At 42.4% G+C, this 19,646-nt stretch overlaps 1 protein-coding gene across 6 annotated transcripts in view; it reads right to left on the bottom strand.

The window, feature by feature from the left end:
- Nucleotides 1-9,136, bottom strand: part of ZNF484 (zinc finger protein 484) — a 45,865-nt gene extending 36,729 nt beyond the window's left edge. For 3 of the 6 annotated variants that reach the window (XM_041736766.1, XM_041736725.1, XM_041736742.1), the window contains exon 1: nt 8,895-9,136. The gene's annotated coding sequence lies outside the window, so the exon portion shown is untranslated. Of the gene's footprint in view, nt 1-3,351; nt 3,535-8,894 lie in introns of all 6 variants that reach the window. The other 3 variants (XM_041736734.1, XM_041736752.1, XM_041736761.1) reach the window with 2 other exon arrangements.
- Between the last annotated feature and the right edge of the window lie 10,510 nt (nt 9,137-19,646).

Here is a 19,646-nt window from a genome sequence, read left to right as displayed (position 1 = left end):
CTTATTTTCCAATATTTTTACTTTTTTATTTAAAAATCTTTGTTTTGGGACACCTGGGTGGCTGAGACACTCTGCGCCTGTGTCTCTCATGAATAAATAAATGAAATCTTAAAAATAAATAAACAAACAGAATAGAATAAAAATCTTTCTTTCCGTCTCTCTCTCTCTCCCTTCTTTTTTTTTAGTAGGCTCCACAACCCACATGGAGTCCAATGATAGGGCGTGATATCAAGGTCTGAGCTGAGATCAAGAGCCAGATGCTTAACTGACTGAGCCAGCCAGGCACCCCTAAATTTTTTTAAAGTCTATGCCCAAGGGACGCCAGGGTGGCTCAGCGGTTGAGCATCTGCCTTCGGCTCAGGATGTGATCCTGGAGTTCCAGGATCAGGTCCCGAATCAGACTCCCTGGGAGGAGCCTGCTTCTCCCTCTGCCTGCGTCTCTGCCTCTCTGTGTCTCTTATGAATAAGTAAATAAAATCTTAAAAAAAATGTCTATGCCCAATGTGGGGCTCAAACTCAGGACCCCTAGATACTGACTGAGCCAACCAGGTGCCTCTTTCCAAAAATTTTAATGAGTTTTCTAACACAAAGAAGAGTTAAATGATTAGTTCAAAAAACACATACATACCTCCCACCTAGTTTCAACAGTTAGTATTTTGCCATATTTGCTTAATTTTTCTATATACACATAAAGTCACAAGTAGATGTATGTATGTGTACACATTTTTTACTGAATCATTTGAAAGTTGCAGATGTCATGACACTTCATGACTAAATACTTTACATAAATCTCTGAAAAGATTATACCTGAGAAAATAACTAGTAATTCTATATCATTTTAATATTGTGCTCATATTCAAAATACCCCAATTATCTCAGAAAGACCTTTTCTTGCTGTTGTGTTTGGAAGCAGGCTTTAATCAAAACTCACACACTAATCATTTTACTATTAGTCATTGGCTATTTTACCTTAGACCTGCCCTACAATATTTTTTTATGACAGACCATTAAGATTTACTTTTGCTTTTATCTTTTATATTAGAGGTATTCCTATTAAATACTTTTTTCTTTTTTAATATTTTATTTATTTATTTATTCATGAGAAAGAGAGAGAGAGAGGCAGAGACATAGGCAAAGGGAGAAGCAAGCTCCCTGTAAGGAGCCCAATGCAGTACTTGATCCCAGGACCCCAGGATCACTCCCTGAGCTGAAGGCAGACACTCAAATACTGAGCCACCCAGGTGCCCCTAGTCACTAACATAAACACTTTAGTTACTTCTTTGTTAATTTTCAAACTATGCATAATGTAGATGAAATACATAAATATTAGGTATCTAGCACTTCTCCCTTCTTTACACACATGTGCATCTATCATTCAGATCAAGATACACACCACCACTTAAGAAGTAGTCTTACCTCAAAATAAAAAAGGAACCTGAGTCTGACCAAGCCTCTAAATCTACCTACCAATCCAATCTACATGAAATGGTATTTTTAAATTATAATCTTTTAAGGTATGATAATAGCACAGCAGCTATTTTTAATTAAAGTACTTATTTTTAGGTTTATATATTGAAATATTTATAAGTGAAATGACATGTTTGAGATTTGCTTTAAAATAATCCAGGGATCCATGGGTGGCGCAGCGGTTTGGCGCCTGCCTTTGGCCCAGGGCGCGATCCTGGAGACCCGGGATCGAATCCCACATCGGGCTCCTGGTGCATGGAGCCTGCTTCTCCCTCTGCCTGTGTCTCTGGCTCTGTCTCTCCTTCTATCTCTCAAGAATAAATAAATAAAATCTTTAAAAAAAAAATAAAATAAAAAATAAAAATAAAATAATCCAGAAGAGAGCAGCCCGGGTGGCCCAACGGTTTAGCATTGCCTTCAGCCCAGGGTGTGACCCTGGAGACCAGGGATCAAGTCCCACGTCAGGCTCCCTGCATGGAGCCTGCTTCTCCCTCTGTGTCTAACTGTCTCTCTCCGTGCCTCTCATGAATAAATAAATAAAATCTTTAAAAAATAATAATAGGGGATCCCTGGGTGGCTCAGCGGTTTAGCACCTGCCTTCAGCCCAGAACATGATCCTGAGACCCCGGATCGAGTCCCACATGGAGCCTGCTTCTCCCTCTGCCTGTGTCTCTGCCTCTCTCTCTCTCTCATTCTATGTCTCTCATGAATAATAATAAATAAATAAAATCTTTTAAAAAATAAAATAAATAAAAAATAAAAAATAATAATAATCCAGAAGAGAAATGATATGGGGAAAGGAAGGTGTAGATGACAAATGACTAGGTATGACTTGGTAAGTGTGGAATTATCACTTGACACCCACTGACCAATGGGCATATGGGGGTTCATCAGATTACTCGCTCAGCTTTCACACTTTTGAAATTTTTACAGTAAAACGTTAATAAAGGAATGTTTTTTTTTTTAATTTTTATTTATTTATGATAGTCACACACACACACACACAGAGAGAGAGAGAGAGGCAGAGACACAGACAGAGGGAGAAGCAGGCTCCATGCACCGGAAGCCCGACGTGGGATTCGATCCCGGGTCTCCAGGATCGCGCCCTGGGCCAAAGGCAGGCGCCAAACCGCTGCGCCACCCAGGGATCCCAGGAATGTTTTAGATATCAGAGAAACTTTACTGCAGAGTATCAAATGAGAGAACTACTTACTCTTGGGGAGCTACTGTTAGACTGGTTAATAGCTAGGTGGCTGTGAGAAAAGTCTACATCAGGACCAGTATGCTGAAGTATTTGTGGGTAAAATGACATGGTATCTGAGATTTATCTTAAAATATTATGGTCAAAACAAAGTAAGTAGTTAAAAATACATGAAACAACACTGGCAAATACCTGATAATTACTGAGACTCAGTGATACGGGCATTTGGGGGTTCACTGTATTATTTTCTCTATTGTATATTTAAAGTTGTGTACATTTAAATTTTCTATAATAAGACTTAAAAAACAAAAATCTCAGGGCACCTGGGTGGCTCAGTTGGTTAAGCATACCACTCTTGATTTTTGGCTGAGGTCATGATTTCAGGGTCATGAGATGGAGCCTAGCATCAGACTCCACACTGGCACAGAGCATAAGATTCTCTCTCTCCCCCTACCTCTCCCTCTGCCCCTGCCACCAGGGCATGTGTGCTGATAGATAGATAGATAGATAGATAGACAGACTTCTAAAAAAAAAATCCCTCTCACTACAACAAACAGATTTGAAGTATAGAATATCTGCGATACACCATTCACATTGCAAAAGGATTGTTTCGTTTTAGCAAGCCCAGTTCTAAAAAAAGTCCTGCTTCTGAGGCTCCTCTCCCCCTTCACAGGAGCTGTCACCTTCCCAAAGAGGCAGGATGTAAGCTGGATCCCGTGGGCAAGTTCTCCTTGGATGTCATGTTCACACTGGGCCTCATCTCTGTGTATCTTAGAACTGCAATCTTCCTAGGAGCCCAAGGGCAGGTGGACCACCAAAAATGACCAGCAATATTGAGCCAAGGTGGGCTGGAGTCTGAGAAAGTCCTGAATAAATAAATAAAATCTTTAAATAATAATAATAATAATCCAGAAGAGAAATGATATGGGGAAAGGAAGGTGTAGATGACAAATGACTAGGTATGACTTGGTAAGTGTGGAATTATCACATTGACACCCACTGACCAGAAGTCAGTGGATTCTTCAGAGATTCTGAAGGCTCACTGAATGCTCTGACATCAAGGCTCTGTGGAAACACAAATGGATCCTGCAGAGAGAGCACCACATGGTGACAGCCACTCAGCTGTCCTCCCAAGAGCCTCATACAGTGTGGAACAGGTGGCACACGGGACAATAAGAAGTACAGAGCCAAAGCAATGGATGTTTGAATCCCAGCTCTTACATCTTCTAGCTGTGACAATCTGGAGAACTCACTTCTGTTCCAGTTTCTCCATCTTCATACTTTCTAAACAAACTTACACTTAAAAAGCACTCAGCCCACGTGCAGCATATAAATTCTTATTATACATTAGCTATTGCTATTATTGCAGTATCAGCAATCCATGCAGAATGCATTTTACTATACCAGAGGTCATCGGACTTTAGAGTCTGCTCAAGTCATCACCTAGTTCCTCACTCCCACTCCTCAATGTGCTCCACTGTCTGCTGCTGCACAATGACCTTCCTCAGAAGCCATTATTCACACCTCAGAATCACTGGTTCCCTCATCTTGCTGCCCACAGACCCCAAATCACTCATTCTACAGTTCCTGATCACAGAGCCTCCAATGGCCCTGGCTCTCCACCAATCAATCCCATGCCCTATAAACGAAAAAAACTCATCTATGTGTACTATTCTCAATATTTCTGGTCACCAAATGTGTATGTGTTGGAAGTTGGCAGAGAAAGGGACCTCCACGCTATGCAATTCTGCAACACCAGCACAGTGTCCTACAATTTAACTCAATTCTGACATCAACACCTTGGAGTTAGCATCAGATTACACAGGTTGAGGGCTCAGTCCTACAAGAGTACTCCCTACTCCAGCTTCAGATGCCAATCATAAGTCTAGGTTGTTATTTGTACTTTATCAATTGGCTAAATCAGAGGTTCCCTGGACCCCCAGCTTGGGGGGGTTCCACTAATTTGCTAGAGCAGCTCACAGAACTCAGGATAACATTTAACTTACTGGATTAACAATTTATTATAAAAGAACATACCTCAGGAATAACCAGATGGAAGAAACACATAGGGCAAGGTATATGGGAAAGGGTGCCCCTCTCTCCCATGTGCTCAACCCAGAAACTCTCCAAACTCTACGTTCTTGGGGCTTTATGGAAGCTTTATTCATACAGATGATTAATTAAATAACTGGCCATTGGTGATGGACTCAACCTCCATCCAGGGGATGGGTTTCAAGTTCCAACCCTCTAATCACATGGTTAGTTCCTTTCACAACCAGCCGCCATCTAGTGGTTATCTGAGGGCTTTCCAAAAATTACTTCATTAACATAAATTCAGGTGTGGTTCAAAGGAATTTATTATGAATAATGAAAACATTCATTCACATTCATTTCTCTGGAGTTATTCCAGGAGCCAGGAACAAAAGGTGCTCCTATAGCTCTTACTATTTAGGAAATTACAAAGGTTTAAGGAGCTCTGTGCTGGGAACCACAGACGAAGATTAAAATATCTATTTCTTATTATATCACAATATGGGATAACTGTGATCCCATATTATATCACAATGGGAGCATGGGCTCCCATTACTGGCCTCCACACTTTTATCACTACCCACCATGCATCTCCATCAACCATCCTAAGAGTCCCAATCCCAGACATACCTGCACCTACAACAGGACCAGGAAAGCACTCAAGCACACTTACCATCACTCACACACCACTAGGCCTATACCATTAGCCTTCCTCACAAACGTACACACACACACAAACATATAAGGAACCCAATGAATGTACAAATCTGGGGATATTCTTGAATTTTATTATTATTTTTTTAAATAAAGATTTTATTTATTTATTCACGAGAGACACAGAGAGAGAAAGGCAGAGACACAGGCAGGAGAAGCAGGCTCCATGCAGGGGGCCCGACGTGGGACTCGATCCCAGGTCTCCAGGATCATGCCCTGGGCTGAAGGCAGCACTAAACCGCTGGCCACCCAGGCTGCCCCCTATTCTTGAATTTTATTTTATTTTATTTTTTTATTCTTGAATTTTAAAGACAAATTAAAAAATTGAAAACACATAAATCTAATGTGCATGTGAAATAACAGGTCATCTACAGAGAAAATTTTCCAAAAATCAAGATTCTTCACCCGCAGTAATGAAAATTAAGTATCGGAAATATCATCTAAAAGATCATTTCTCTGTTAGGGCCAGAGAAAGAAACAAAGTGCTTTTCAAAAAGCACTTGCAGACTATCTCTATCTGAGGAAAATATAAAGTATTACAAATATATATAAAATGAATCAGATAAGAAATCCCAAATAGAAAAATACTGTTTGGGGCACATGGGTGGCTCAGTCAGTTAAGTGTATGCCTTCAGCTCAGGTCCTGATCCGGTATGATAAAAGCACTGCATTGGGGGGGGGGGGGTCCTTCTGGGATGAAGCCCGATGGGGAGGGCTCTCTGCTGAGAGTCTGCTCCTCCCTCAGCCCCCTCCCCCCACTTCTACTCTCTCAAATAACACTTAAAAAAGAAAAAATGTTAATTATTTTTCAAGAAATATAATTATAAAAAGGACGATGACAGTGATGCAATGAGGCCATTAATGGAAAATTAATAATACCCTAGAAGAAAATATTTCTAATTACCTCAGGAAAAGACAGATGTTATGTGGAGTGTAAGATGAAATCAGTCAACAGAAATTTCATGAATTTTCTGAAAGTAGAAAGTATGAAAAAGAAAAGGAAATGTAGAAAATAATGACTTAAATAGTGAACATTAAAATGGAAGATACAGGGATGCATGGGTGGCTCAGCGGTTGAGCGTCTGCCTTCAGCTCAGGGCATGTCCCAAAGTCCCAGGATAGATTCCCACATTGGGTTCTTCGCAGGGAGCCTGCATCTTCCTCTGCCTGTGTCTCTGCCTCTCTCTCTGCATGTCTCTCATGAATAAATAAAATCTTTAAAAATAATAATAAAATAAAATAAAATGGAAGATACAAAATCAGGTAAACCATTACAACGTTAAACTGAAGAGAGAAAATGATCCTACTGACAAACAGAGACTATATGTTGGATTTGGAAAAACCAAAATGTATTTATTTATTTACAGGTAGTTAACATAAACAATGAGATAAATATGAATACAAAATAAAGCCCTGGGCAAGATTACGTTATCAAAATGAGATAAAAACAAAAGAAGGACGGCAATATGAGTATCAAAGTGAAATTCGAAGTTAATGTGCTTTTTTGTTGAAAAGAGGGATTCTTTAATAATAGCATTTGATAAATGAAAAAAATGATACAAAATACATTAACCATTACATGTACGTATGCCTGCACCCAAAATACATACCTGAACCCAAAACACATACGAATAAAACTAGCAAAAAACAAAACACCCATAGATCTATAAAGTGAACCTTCAGTGAGAGACTGTTGTTTCTTTCAGAATACAATAAATCAAGTGGACCAAAAACTAAAAAAGAGGAAAAAGATTTAAAACTACAAGTAGACTATTTAATATACATAGAGAACTCGGCAGCATACTAACAAAATACACTCTTTCTCTTATATCCATTGAACAAAGTTTACTGTATAAGTCAAAGAAAACCTTGATACATTTTTAAATATTGATACTTTACAGGCCACATTTTGCTACAACACAGTCAACTTGAAAATAAAACAGATCATTAAGATCTGTTTACTTTGGAAATGAAGAAAGTCTCCTAAATAACTCAGGATCAAAAAACATCAAATTTAAATTAGACACCTCATAGGGGTGCTGACAGGCTCAGTCTGAAGAGCATGATCTTGGGGTTGTGACTTCAAGCCCCATGTTGGGTGCAAAGATTACTTTAAAAAAGAAAAAGAAGGGACGCCTGGTGGCTCCCGGGTTGAGTGTCTGCCCTGTCTTGCTCAGGGCGAGATCCTGGAGTACCGGGATCAAGTCCACCCACATCAGGCTTCCTGCATGGAGCCTGCTTCTCCCTTTGCCATCTCTCTTTCTGTGTCTCTCATAAAGAAAGAAAAGAAAGGAAAAGAAAAAAAAAAAAGGGAAGAAAAGAAGAGGCACCAGTTAAGCCTCCCACTCTTGATTTTGGCTCAGGTCATCATCTCAGGGTTGTGGGAGAGGGAAGTCTGCCCCCCCCCCTTCTTACATTCTCTCTAAAATAAATCTTCAAAAAAATAAATAAATAAATAAATAAAACTATACACTTCATAAATTAAGATATAAAGGAAATTTTATACTCCTATAAGTATGCAGCATAAAACTGAAAAAATAAGGGGAAGAATGACAATTTACATCAAAAAGTGAAAAAATAAGAGAAAGTATCTTTTAAAAAGGGAGAGACTAAATTAATATAAAAACAGTAGAGATGGGGCACATAGGTAGCTCAGTCATTTGGGTGTGCGGCTCCTGATTTCTGCCAGGGTCATGATCTCAGGGTCCTGGGATGGGGCCTCCCCTGGGGCTCCTTAGAGTAGCCCGCCTGAAATTCTCTCCCTCTCCCTCTCCCTCTGCCCCTCCTACCCCTCTTGTGGACACCTGCTCTCTCTCTAAACAGATAAATCTTTAAGAAGAAAAAAAAGCAGAGATTATAAAGACAACCATGGTCCTTTAAACTGGTCCATACTTTAAATGTACTTTTAAATGGTCCATAAAATAAAATTTGAGACGTCTAATAATAAAAAAAAGAAAGAAAAACATATTATGAGTAGCAAAGTAGCTACTAATCTGGGTAACAGATCAAAATGAGGTAAATGAAAATTTATGCAACTTCATGGCAATAATTTTTAAATCTCTAGCAAAATATAGCACAAATAAATCATAAATATTCCTAAACCAAAAAGCCTAAAAAACAGAGGATATCAATTAATGTCTAACATCACTCATCCCTCAGATTCCTCACTATTCAGTCTCCACAGTTATCACTTCCCACTGACCCTACAAACCCCGCCCCGCCCCCGCCGACCGACCGACGGAGACCCCGGGGACCCGGGCCTGCCCCCGCCGACCGACCGACGGAGACCCCGGGGACCCGGGCCTGCCCCCGCCGACCAACCGACGGAGACCCCGAGGGCCCCGATTCGCCCCCGCTGACGGAGACCCCATGGGCTCCATTATTTCATCCACTGCCCGCCCTCATCACTGACCCGATGCTAATCACAGACTTCAGACACGTTTCTCCGCTCAGCTCCCGACGTTCCCACCGCTGTACTCACCTGCCCCTCACCCAAGCTCTCTTAGGACCGTGGCCATTTACCTCAGGCAGTGACTAAACCTGGCCGACTTCCTTTCTCGCTCTCTCTCAGTCCCTGCGGGACTCCTTCAGGCGCCGCCTGGGTGTGCGCATGCTCCGCCGCTGCTGCTTGGCGGGAGGTCTCCCCACTCAACATGGCTCTCTGCTAAAATCGGCCCCCTCCAAATGGCTGACTCAGCCCAACATGGCAGCAATCGTCAGCCAGGCCTGCGGGCGGCCATGTTGAAGTGACGTGAGACTGCGTCGCTCAGAGCCGTCAGGCGGCTAGCGGCGGCCCCGCTCTGGCAGTAAGCCAGAAAACCGGAGCCTCTTCCTCGGAGCTGCTCAAAGCCTTTCTGCGTGCGCCTCTGCGCGCAGCACCATTTGAGCCAATCAGCAATTACAGAACACCCCAAAACAGTAGGGTATGCATTCTATTCAAGCACCTTTGGAGCGTTTACCGCGATTTATTTTAACTTGGGTCATAAAACAAATCTTACAAAATTTAAGAACTGAAATCGTACAGGCTCTGTTCTCTGGACACAGTGGCATCAGTAGAAATTGGGAACTAAAAGACAACGGGAAGTTAACGCTTGTAAATTAACACAGTTCTAAGTAACCCATAGACCAAAAGAAGAAGTCTCGAGAATCTTAGAATACACTGAAATGAATGAAAATAAAAACGCAGTATCTCAAAATGTGTAGGTTGTAGCTAAGGCAGTGGTGAGAGGAAATTCTGTACCAGGGAAAATTGCAAAGGTTTACATTACATAGGAACAAAATTCTTGAATCAACTGCCTACACTCCCACCTCAATAAACTAAAAAAGGAAGAGCAATAAACCTGTAGTAAGAAGGAAGGAAATAATAAAAAGTAGAAACAAACAAACAAACAAAAAAAGTAGAAACAATGAAATTGAAAAACAGTAGAAAACAAGGTGGGCGGGGGTGGGGGGGTGACTGGGTGACCCGCACTGAGGAGGGCCCTTGATGGGGGATGAGCTCTGGGTGTTATACTACATGTTGGGAAATCGAACTTCAAAAAAAAAACAAATGAAAAAAAAAAAAAGTTGAAATGAGTGTGTGGAAGAGGTACGTGCCCTCCTGTTTTCATTTCAGCATTATTCACAACAGCCAAAAATAAACAACCTAAGTGTTCATCAACACACAAATGGATGAAGAAATGAGGTACATATACGCAGTGGAATATTTCGCCACAACAAAAGGAAATGCCATTTGCAACAATATGGATGGGACTTATTTAAATCAGAGAAAGACAAATAGTGTATGTTCTCACTTTTATTTGGAATCTAAGAAATGAAAAAACAAAAACGAACCTGAAATCATAGATACAGAGAATAGATTGGTGGTTGCCAAAGGTTGGGAGAGGAGGGTGCTGAAGATTCTCAAAAGGTGCCTACTTCCATTTATAAATAAACCTGGAGGGGATCCCTGGGTGGCGCAGCGGTTTGGCGCCTGCCTTTGGCCCAGGGCGCCTAAGGTGGATGAAAATAAACCTTTAGGAAGGTTACCTTGAAAATAACAAGCTCTAGGAGCACCTGGGGGGCTCAGTGGGTAAGCGTCTGCCTTTGGCTCAGGTTGTGATCCCGGGATTAAGTCCTACTCAGCCTCCCTGCATGGAGCTTGCTTCTCTCTCTGCCTATGTATCTGCGTCTCTCTCTGTGTCTCTCATGAATAAATAAAATAAAATAATAAAATAAAGGGGATCCCTGGGTGGCGCAGTGGTTTGGCGCTTGCCTTTGGCCCAGGGCGCGATCCTGGAGACCCGGGATCGAATCCCACGTCGGGTTCCCGGTGCATGGAGCCTGCTTCTCCCTCTGCCTGTGTCTCTGCCTCTCTCTTTCTCTGTATGACTATCATAAAAAAAATAATAATTAAAAAAATATATAAATAAACCTGGAGCTTTAATGCACAGCATGGTGACTATAGTTAATAATACAGTAGTGCATATTTGAAAGTTACTAGGAGAATAGAACTTAGAAGTTCTCAATTGTAAAAAAAAAATTGTAACTCTGTGGTGATATGTTAGACTTATAATGGTGATTACTTTGCAATATATGCTATAGCAAATAATGTTATGCACTTGAAACTAGTTATATGTCCATTATATTTCAATAAAAAAAATGTAATGATGTGAGATAATGGATATGTTAACTAACCTTATTTTTGAAATGGTTTTATTTATGTTTAAGATATTATTCACTCATTCATGAGACACAGAGACATTGGCAGAGGGAGAAGCAGGCTCCATGCAGGGAGCCCAATGCAGGACACTGGGATCACAGCCTGAGCCGAAGACAGACACTCAACCACTCAGCCACCCAGGCATCACGTGATGGCTTTATGATATATATGTGCACTAAATCATCATTGTACATTTTAAACTTACACAACATTATATGTCAATTAGATATCAATAAAGCTGGAGGATGGATTCAAACTCAAAAACAGTTACTAAAAAATGATACAAATAGATTAAAAGTAATAGAGAAAGCTATAGCACACTAAATAACACTAAAAGAAAACTAGGACGCTTGGGTGGCTCAGTGGTGGATCATCTGCCTTCCACCCAGGGCATGATCCCGGGGTCCTGGGATCGAGTTCCACATCAGGTTCCCTGCATTACCTTTTGCTTTGCCAATGGATTTCAGGATGCTTTAGCAAGGACATGCAGTGAAAAAGGAAAACCAGCAGGCCTTGTCATCCTTGAGGAAGTGGGACAGAAAAGGAGCTTTTAGAGAACATCTACTTGAGGAAGACCAAAATCTCCTAGGAAGCTATGGGACAGAACATCTTGTGACTTGACTTTGCAAACTGGAGATAATGAAACAAAGTTTATCTTTAAAAAATAAAGGATTACATTTGCAACTTTGCAGTATTTCTTGGAGATGACAATGATTAGGCTCTATCATCTAACAATGATTTCCTTGTTATGGAAAGTCTTTTTTTTTTTCTTTTTTTTTATTATTTATTTATGATAGTCACAGAGAGAGAGAGAGAGAGAGAGGCAGAGACACAGGCAGAGGGAGAAGCAGGCTCCATGCACCGGGAGCCCGACGTGGGATTCGATCCCAGGTCTCCAGGATCGCGCCCTGGGCCAAAGGCACGCGCCGAACCGCTGCGCCACCCAGGGATCCCATGTTATGGAAAGTCTTAAATACACGTGTCACAAGCACACTACAAAGGCACACACACACAGAGTCCACTTTATCCAGTCCTCAGGCAAGATTAACATAATTGTAAACTCAATGATATTTCACTACATGTTTAACTTGGCTCCTTACATGTCTCATCAAGCAAAGCACAAGATAAAGTCACAGGACAAACATGATAGAACAAAAGGTAGAAGGTTAATGAACCACATGTGAAGTCAGTCTGTGAGTGAGCAGTTGAAGGAAGGCCTCAGTCCAGTCTAGGTCAGCCCTTGGCACACACTGCTTACGTTCATGCAGTGGAGGATCTTTTCTGTTCTGAGATCAGTTCAGCAGAGCCTTCCGTGGCAGCTGCCTTTTAGATACGGTCAGATGTGAAAGAGTCAGCGTCTGGAAAGTTTGACAGTTTGCTGCAAAAATCTTATTTTTTTTTTTAAGATTTATTTAAGCAGGGATCCCTGGGTGGCGCAGCGGTTTAGCGCCTGCCTTTGGCCCAGGGCGCGATCCTGGAGACCCGGGATCGAATCCCACGTCGGGCTCCCGGTGCACGGAGCCTGCTTCTCCCTCTGCCTGTGTCTTTGCCTCTCTCTCTCTCTCTCTCTCTGTGACTATCAAAAAAAAAAAAGATTTATTTAAGCAATCTCTACATCTGTCATGGGCTCAAGCTCACAACACTGAAATCAAGAGTCTCATGCTCCACCAACTGAGACAGTCAGGCAATCCCAAATACCCCCCATTTATTTATTATTATTTTTTAAAGATTTTGTTTATTTATTCATAGAGATACAGAGAGAGAGAGAGAGAGAGAGGCAGAGACACAGACAGAGGGAGAAGCAGGCTCCGTGTAGGGGGCCCGATGTGGGACTCGATCCCGGGTCTCCAGGATCACATCCTGGGCTGCAGGCAGCGCCAAAACGCTGGGCCACTCAGGTTGCCCTGGGCCACCCACCTGGGCTGCCCAATCGCCCCCTTTTAAAGGACTTAACCAGTCTTGGACTTTTACAGACCCCCTCTGGTTCTGCTGATTATCAGTCAGCCTGTGCTGGTTTGGATGGCATCTGGTCTGAGCCGCAGTGTCTTTGGCTGCTTGCATCATTGCTTGACATGAGTGACCATCTTGCTCTCTACAGAACACAAAATAGAAGAGTTTCAGGAACTTCCATATATCACCAGCTTCAACCGTCGTCAGTTTGTGTGATTTTTGTATATTGGGTAAAATTTTCTCCATGAGATTGGATAACTAGAGTCTAGAGAGGCTCATTCAGTGGTTTACATTTTTGGCAGTTTCCAGCAATGAATCAAGGAACTTCCTCATACACATGGATGTGGTCAGGAAGCGAGCATTCTGGCGGTAGGAGTACTGGGTTGAAGTGTTTTCAAGATGCTGATGAATGTAATGAACCTGACTTTTCCATGAACAGTATGAGAAACTGCCTACCATGCTAGCCACTGTGTTGCAAGGGGTATGTCTGTGCACACTTTTACATTCTTGGATTGCCCTGTCAGAGCACATAAATTGGCTGGATCACAGAACCAGAGAATGGGTCCCTGGGGTGGGAGACACAACGTTTTTTGTTTGTTTGTTTTAAGATTGTATTTATTTATTTGAGATAGCACACAAAAGGTAGGGAGAGGCAGAGAGGGAGGGAGAAGCAGACTTCCTACTGAGTAGGGAGCCTGACATGGGACCCCGAGATCATGACCTGAACTAAAGTCAAATGTTTGACTGAGGCACCCAGGTGTCATGAGACATCTTTTTACTGTAACCCTTTCTTTCTACTTTGTAAATTCTGTGGTTGTGCTTGTGAATCTGTATGTTTTACTATGCATTTATTATTCAAAAAGATAAAGTATTTGACCAATCTAATGGGTTGTATCTCATTATAATTTGCATTTCTTAATGGCTTTTGAGTTTGAACATCTTTTGTATGTATTTATTAACCATTTATATTTCTGTTTCTGTTGATTGCATTTCCTTGGCCTATTATTTTGTGGTGTTTTTTAAAGGTTTTATTTATTTTTGGGGGAGAGAGAGAGAGAGCACAAGCCAGCGGGGAGGAGGAGCAGAGGGAGAAGCAGACTCCTAGGACCCTGAGATCATGACCTGAGCTGAAGGTAGACCCTTAACTGACTGAGCCACTCAGGCACCCCTGTGGGGTTTATTTTTTATTGAGTGATAGAAACACATATTTTGAATAATCACTCACCTTCCTTACTTTGAATTAATTCCAGGTGTTTTATCCTATGTGGTCAGTCATCTTATTTTATTGAAAGTTTTTTCACCTGGATTTAATCTTTTTCATTGTTGTTGGTATATAGAACTCAATGCATTTTTTTAATAGAGGAAGGTGAGTTTGTTTCTCTAATATTAACAAAAATTTTATAAGAAAAATTACTAGAATAATGCGTGGAGTGGTATAGGCATCTCTACTTCTGTTAGGTCAAAAGAAAGGAAGGAAGGCAAGAACAGAAAGGAAACAAACCTTCAAAGAAATTTGCTTTTTGGTCTACAGTCAATATGAAAAGGTGACCTTTGGAGCCACAAAGAAAGATTAAATCATAGTTGATTATGCTTGTTCCTCAAGGAGTCAGTCTAACTGAGCAGTAGTAAGCAACAACTCAAATGTCCACATAGAGCATCAGGTCCCTAAACAAGGCCTTCTTCCAGTTCCTCTGGTTCTCCCACCAAAGACATATCCATCAGGGAAATCCTAGAAAATGTCCCCACCGTTTGAGGATGAGAACATCCACACAAGTCAAGAGCAGAGGACTGAAAAAAAAAAAAAAAAAAAAAAAGAGCAGAGGACTACTGGAAAGAAATGGGGAGTATTCCTTGCTAAAGATGCTAAGACCGCAAAACGATGGTGTTCTTTTGTTTCTGCCTTGGCAGTGGGCTGATGCTGAAGTCAACTGGGATATAGTAATTCTAGTTTGAACATGGAGCATCCATGAGGTTAAACAAGTACCCAGCTTTGTGTGGGTTGGTGAGGCAGCAAAGGTCAGGCTGATGCAGGCTGGCTGGGTCCACAGACCCAGAGGGGGTCTCACAGGACCTGCCAAGAGGGTGCTTGGCTTTGTGCAGTATGGAAATTGAATGTGAGCTGAGAGGATGTGAGAGCAGAGTTTATGGAAGACCTAGAGGGAACAGATACACACAGAGGGTCCAGGAGACTCAGAAAGGAAAGAAGAGTGAGTCTCCTCTTTGCTTGGTGTCTGGGGTTTTCCTTGAGGGTTGAGGTCTGGTGCATGTGTCCTCTCAGGTATCCAGGAACAAAGATAAGTGTTTAGGTGTCCTCCATAAGTCACTTGTGCTCCAGAAACAGGGGTCTCAAGGATTCAGTGGTCTTGGTATGATGACCCAGTGACTCCACTAGGTCACTCCTTAGGTATTATCTATTGTGCTGGAAGACTTCAAAGAAATCATTAATTCCTTGACCTTTATAAGGAGGCATGCATTATCTTTACTATAAGGCATGTGTAAGGTGAGGGTGCAGGTCCCAGCTATACAGCATTCCAGGAAAGATAGGACTATGTATGGAGCCAGTGAAAAGACCAGTGGCACCAGGGGCTGGGGGACAGAGAGGGACGAAGATGTGGGACACATAGGGTTTCTAGGGAATGAAAATATGTGATGCCATGATGATGCAAACATGTCCTTGTACATTTGTCCAGACGCACAGCATATCTACCACTGAGAGTGAATCTGTGGACTCTGGGTGATGATGATGATGTGTCCGTGGAGGTTCGCCAGTTGTAACAAACGTACCATCTGATGTACCATCTGGTAGGAAATGTGCTAGCTGAGGAGGCTGTGAGTGGGGGGATGAGGTATATGGGAAATCTCTGCACTTTCCCCTCAACTTTTCTATAATCCTAAAACTGCTCTAAAAAAGTCTTAATAAAAAACTAAAAATTGAGGTACATGGGGGGCTGAGTCAGCCAAGCCATGTCTACCTTCAGCTCACATCGTGATCCCAGGGTCCTGGGGTTGAGTCTCAGACCAGGCTCCATGCTCAGCAGGGAGTCTGCTTTTTTCTCTCCCTCTGCCCCTCCTCCTGCTCATGCTCTCTCTCTCTCTCTCTCTCTCTCAAATAAATATGTTTTAAAAACTATTAAAGATTACCACAAACTGAATAATAATAATTTTTTAAAGAAAATAATTACCACAAACTGAGTGGCTTAAACAACAGAAACTTACTGTCTTTCAGTCTGGACACCAGAAGCCCAAAATCAAGGTGTTGACGGGGTTGGTTTCTCCTGTAGGCTCGAGGGAGGATATGTGCTTTGCTTCCCTCCTGGCTTCTGGTAGTTTGCTGGCTATCGTTGGGCTTCCTTGTTTGTAAATCTCTGCCTTCCTTGTTACATAGTGTGTTTCCCTATGTCCAGTTTCCCCCTTTCAGAAGGACGACAGCCATATTGGATCAGGGGTACACCTTACTCCAACATGACCTCATTTTAACTAATCACATCTGCTGTGACTATTTCTGGATAAGATCACATTCTGAGGTATTGGGGGTTAGAACTCAATGTACATAAATAAAAGAGTATCACTCGGCCATAACAAGAACGAAGCTTTGCCATTTCCAACAGCCTGGATGGACTTAGGGGGTATGATGCCAAGTGGGATAAGTCACACAAAGAAAGACAAATACCATATGATTTCACTCATATGTGGAATCTAGAAAGCAAAACAAATGAACAATCAAAAGAAAAACAGACTCATAGATACAGGAAACAACATTGGTGAACAGAGTGGGGTGAGATAAGGGGGGGGTGGAATCAAGTGGCACAAGCCTCTAGTTATAAATAAGTCATGGGGTTGGAAAGAACAACACAGTGAACACAGTCAGTAATACTGTAACTTTGGTGATATCTGGCAACTAAACTTCTCATAGGGGTCATTTCATAATGTATAACAATATTGAATCACTATGATGAGTGCCTGAAACTCATAGGCTATTGTATGTCAATTATACTTTGAAAAATAAAAAATAAAAAATAAAGAAAATACTTTGGTTGAAAAAAAAAGAATATACTTGGCTGGTAATGGAATGTTGGAAAATGTGAGAAATAGAGGTAAGCTTCATAGTTCTGAAAACATCAAAGAATGGATGGAGTTAACGAGTAATAGAATGGATAGTTATAGACCCGTAAAGGGGAATCTGTACAATGAGGCAATTACATGGACATTAAAAAAATTAAAACTAGGGTCTTCTCTGTCTTATCTAGATATTCTAGCAAAAACCTACTACAACAGATTACCTAAAGTAAGCACACTACTGATTTTCTTATCTTTGCTAGTCTAGTATTGCCTTACTGTTATTATGATTGTTGAATTACTATTCAGATGATACAGATAATGGGTTACATACAACATTGATCTATAATGTGTTTCAAAGAAAGTGAAAAATATTTAAAATTCTGAAAAATATAATAGAAAAAGAAATGAGGATGAAAACCAAATGTATATTTCTTACTATAAATTACAATATCACACCTCAGAATGGGAGAAAAATTTATCTCATATGTCTTAAAAGGGGCTTGTATCCAAAATACATAAAGTACTGCTACAACTCAACAATAAAAAGACAACCCAATTTAAAATGAGCAAATGATGAACAGACATTTCTCCAAATAAGATACAAAATGACCAACAAGCACATGAGAAGGTGCTTAATATCATTAGTTATCAGGAAAATGCAACCAAGATCACCATGAGGTCCCCCTTCCCTTCTAGGACAGCTGAGACCCAAAGACAGGGAACAGGTTGTGTTGGCAAAGATGTGGCGAAGCTGGAACCATAGATGACGTTATGGGAATAGAAAATGGTGCAGCTGCTTGGGAAAACAGTTTTGGACATTTCTCAAAAATTGAAGCACAGGGGCACTTGGGTGGCTCTGTCGGTGATGCGGGTGCAGCACCTGCCTTTGGTTCAGGTCATGATCCCGGGGTCCTGGTAGGGCTCCCTGCGCAGCGGGGACTCTGTTTCTCCCTCTGCACCTCCCCCCCCCCTCCACGTGGTTGCTCCTGTGCTCGCCATCTCTAACTCTCAAATAAGTAAAATCTTTCTAAAAATTAAAAAATGAAGACACCTCACGGGAAGGGACCCAACTGATGGTCCGGAGAGAGAAGGATAAATGAAAATTTAAGACACATGACTCCCTCTCCAATGGTCAGACTAATGGGAAGGGTGGGAGGAAGAGGGACCGATGCCAAAATTCCTAGATCTGGGTCCCAAGTGTGGGCTCAGCAGCAGTGCCCAAGTCGACCTCACTCCGCCTCTCGTAGAGGCTGGAACGGAAGGGGCACAGGCTCCACCCCCGGATGGGATGGTGCCCCTTTTACAACCCAAGGGCACCTTATCTGGACAGGGCCCTGGCCCTCACAGGGCAGGAGGATGCCTGCTGGAACCATTCACTGACCGAGCTGCTTCATGGAATGCGTGTGAGCACAGGCAAACAGGGCAGCCACTCCCTGCAGGAGCAGGAGCACAAAAGGCAGAGCTGCCAGCCTTGACCAGAGTCCTAGAACTTTCTGGGGAGAAAAACAAACATTTTTTACTGGCTCTAAGGAGGCTTGGAAAGAGAGGATTCCTGGCCTCCAGTAACAGGACACAAACACACTTAGGACATTTTAAATCTGCTGCAGGTGGTCCTTCTGTGAGTCAAGGTAGCTCATCCAGGACACCAAGGGATGGGCTCCCAGGAAGGCAGGAACCAGAGGAATGGCAGATTTGGATCCGGGCAGCCTGAATCCTTCAGAAAGACTTGTCAGAAGGAAGGCTCATGACACCGCATGGGATGAAGAAAGAGCCTGAGGAAGGGGGTTTACGGTAGCCCTGCTTTATCATGGACCGTGACACTCACGGGCTGTCCTGCTGCCCAAGCTCTGGCGTGCCCCAACCCAAGGCCGCGCAGGAGGGAACCAGCCAGAGCATGACTGACAGATGTGAACTGTGTGCTTGAAACAGTCCTGAGCCTAAAAGACGTCCCTGTCACAGGGGAACCTTCCTACCGAGGATGGCGAACAGACCGGCCAGACGCCAAGGATAATGGGGCAGCCCAGGGTCTTTGCTGGGTTTGGGACCCCCTCTCGGGGTTGGTGGGGTCCCACCACATGCACAGAAGAGGCCTCTGATGTCGCAAAACTTCTATGAAAAGAAGTAATTCCTGGGGCTCTTGGGTGGCTTGGTGGTGGAGTGTCTGCCTTTAGCTCAGGGCATGACCCCGGGGTCCTGGGATGGAGTCCCACATCGGGCTCCCCACAGGGAGCCTTCTTCTCCCTCTGCCTGTGTCTCTGCCTCTCTCTCTGTGTCTCTCACAAATAAATAAAATCTTAAAAAAAGAAATAATTCCTGAGTTTGGACCACCAACACTGTGGAGAGTGATAACTGCCCTTCCTTCGCTTGTGTCCGAAGTGACTCAACAAGTGAGGAAATCTCGGCAACTCACGTCCTCTGCATGCATCTGGAAGCCCCATCAGCTGGCAACATCACTGAGGTGACTTGCACCCTGAAGAAGCCTTCGGCCCAAATGTCAGGAAACCCACTCGAAATGGGATCAAG

The sequence above is a fragment of the Vulpes lagopus genome, chromosome 2 (genome assembly GCF_018345385.1).
Source record: "Vulpes lagopus strain Blue_001 chromosome 2, ASM1834538v1, whole genome shotgun sequence".
Lineage (NCBI taxonomy): Eukaryota > Metazoa > Chordata > Mammalia > Carnivora > Canidae > Vulpes > Vulpes lagopus.
Note: the sequence above shows the minus strand (reverse complement) of the source record. Positions and strands in the feature narration are given on the sequence as shown.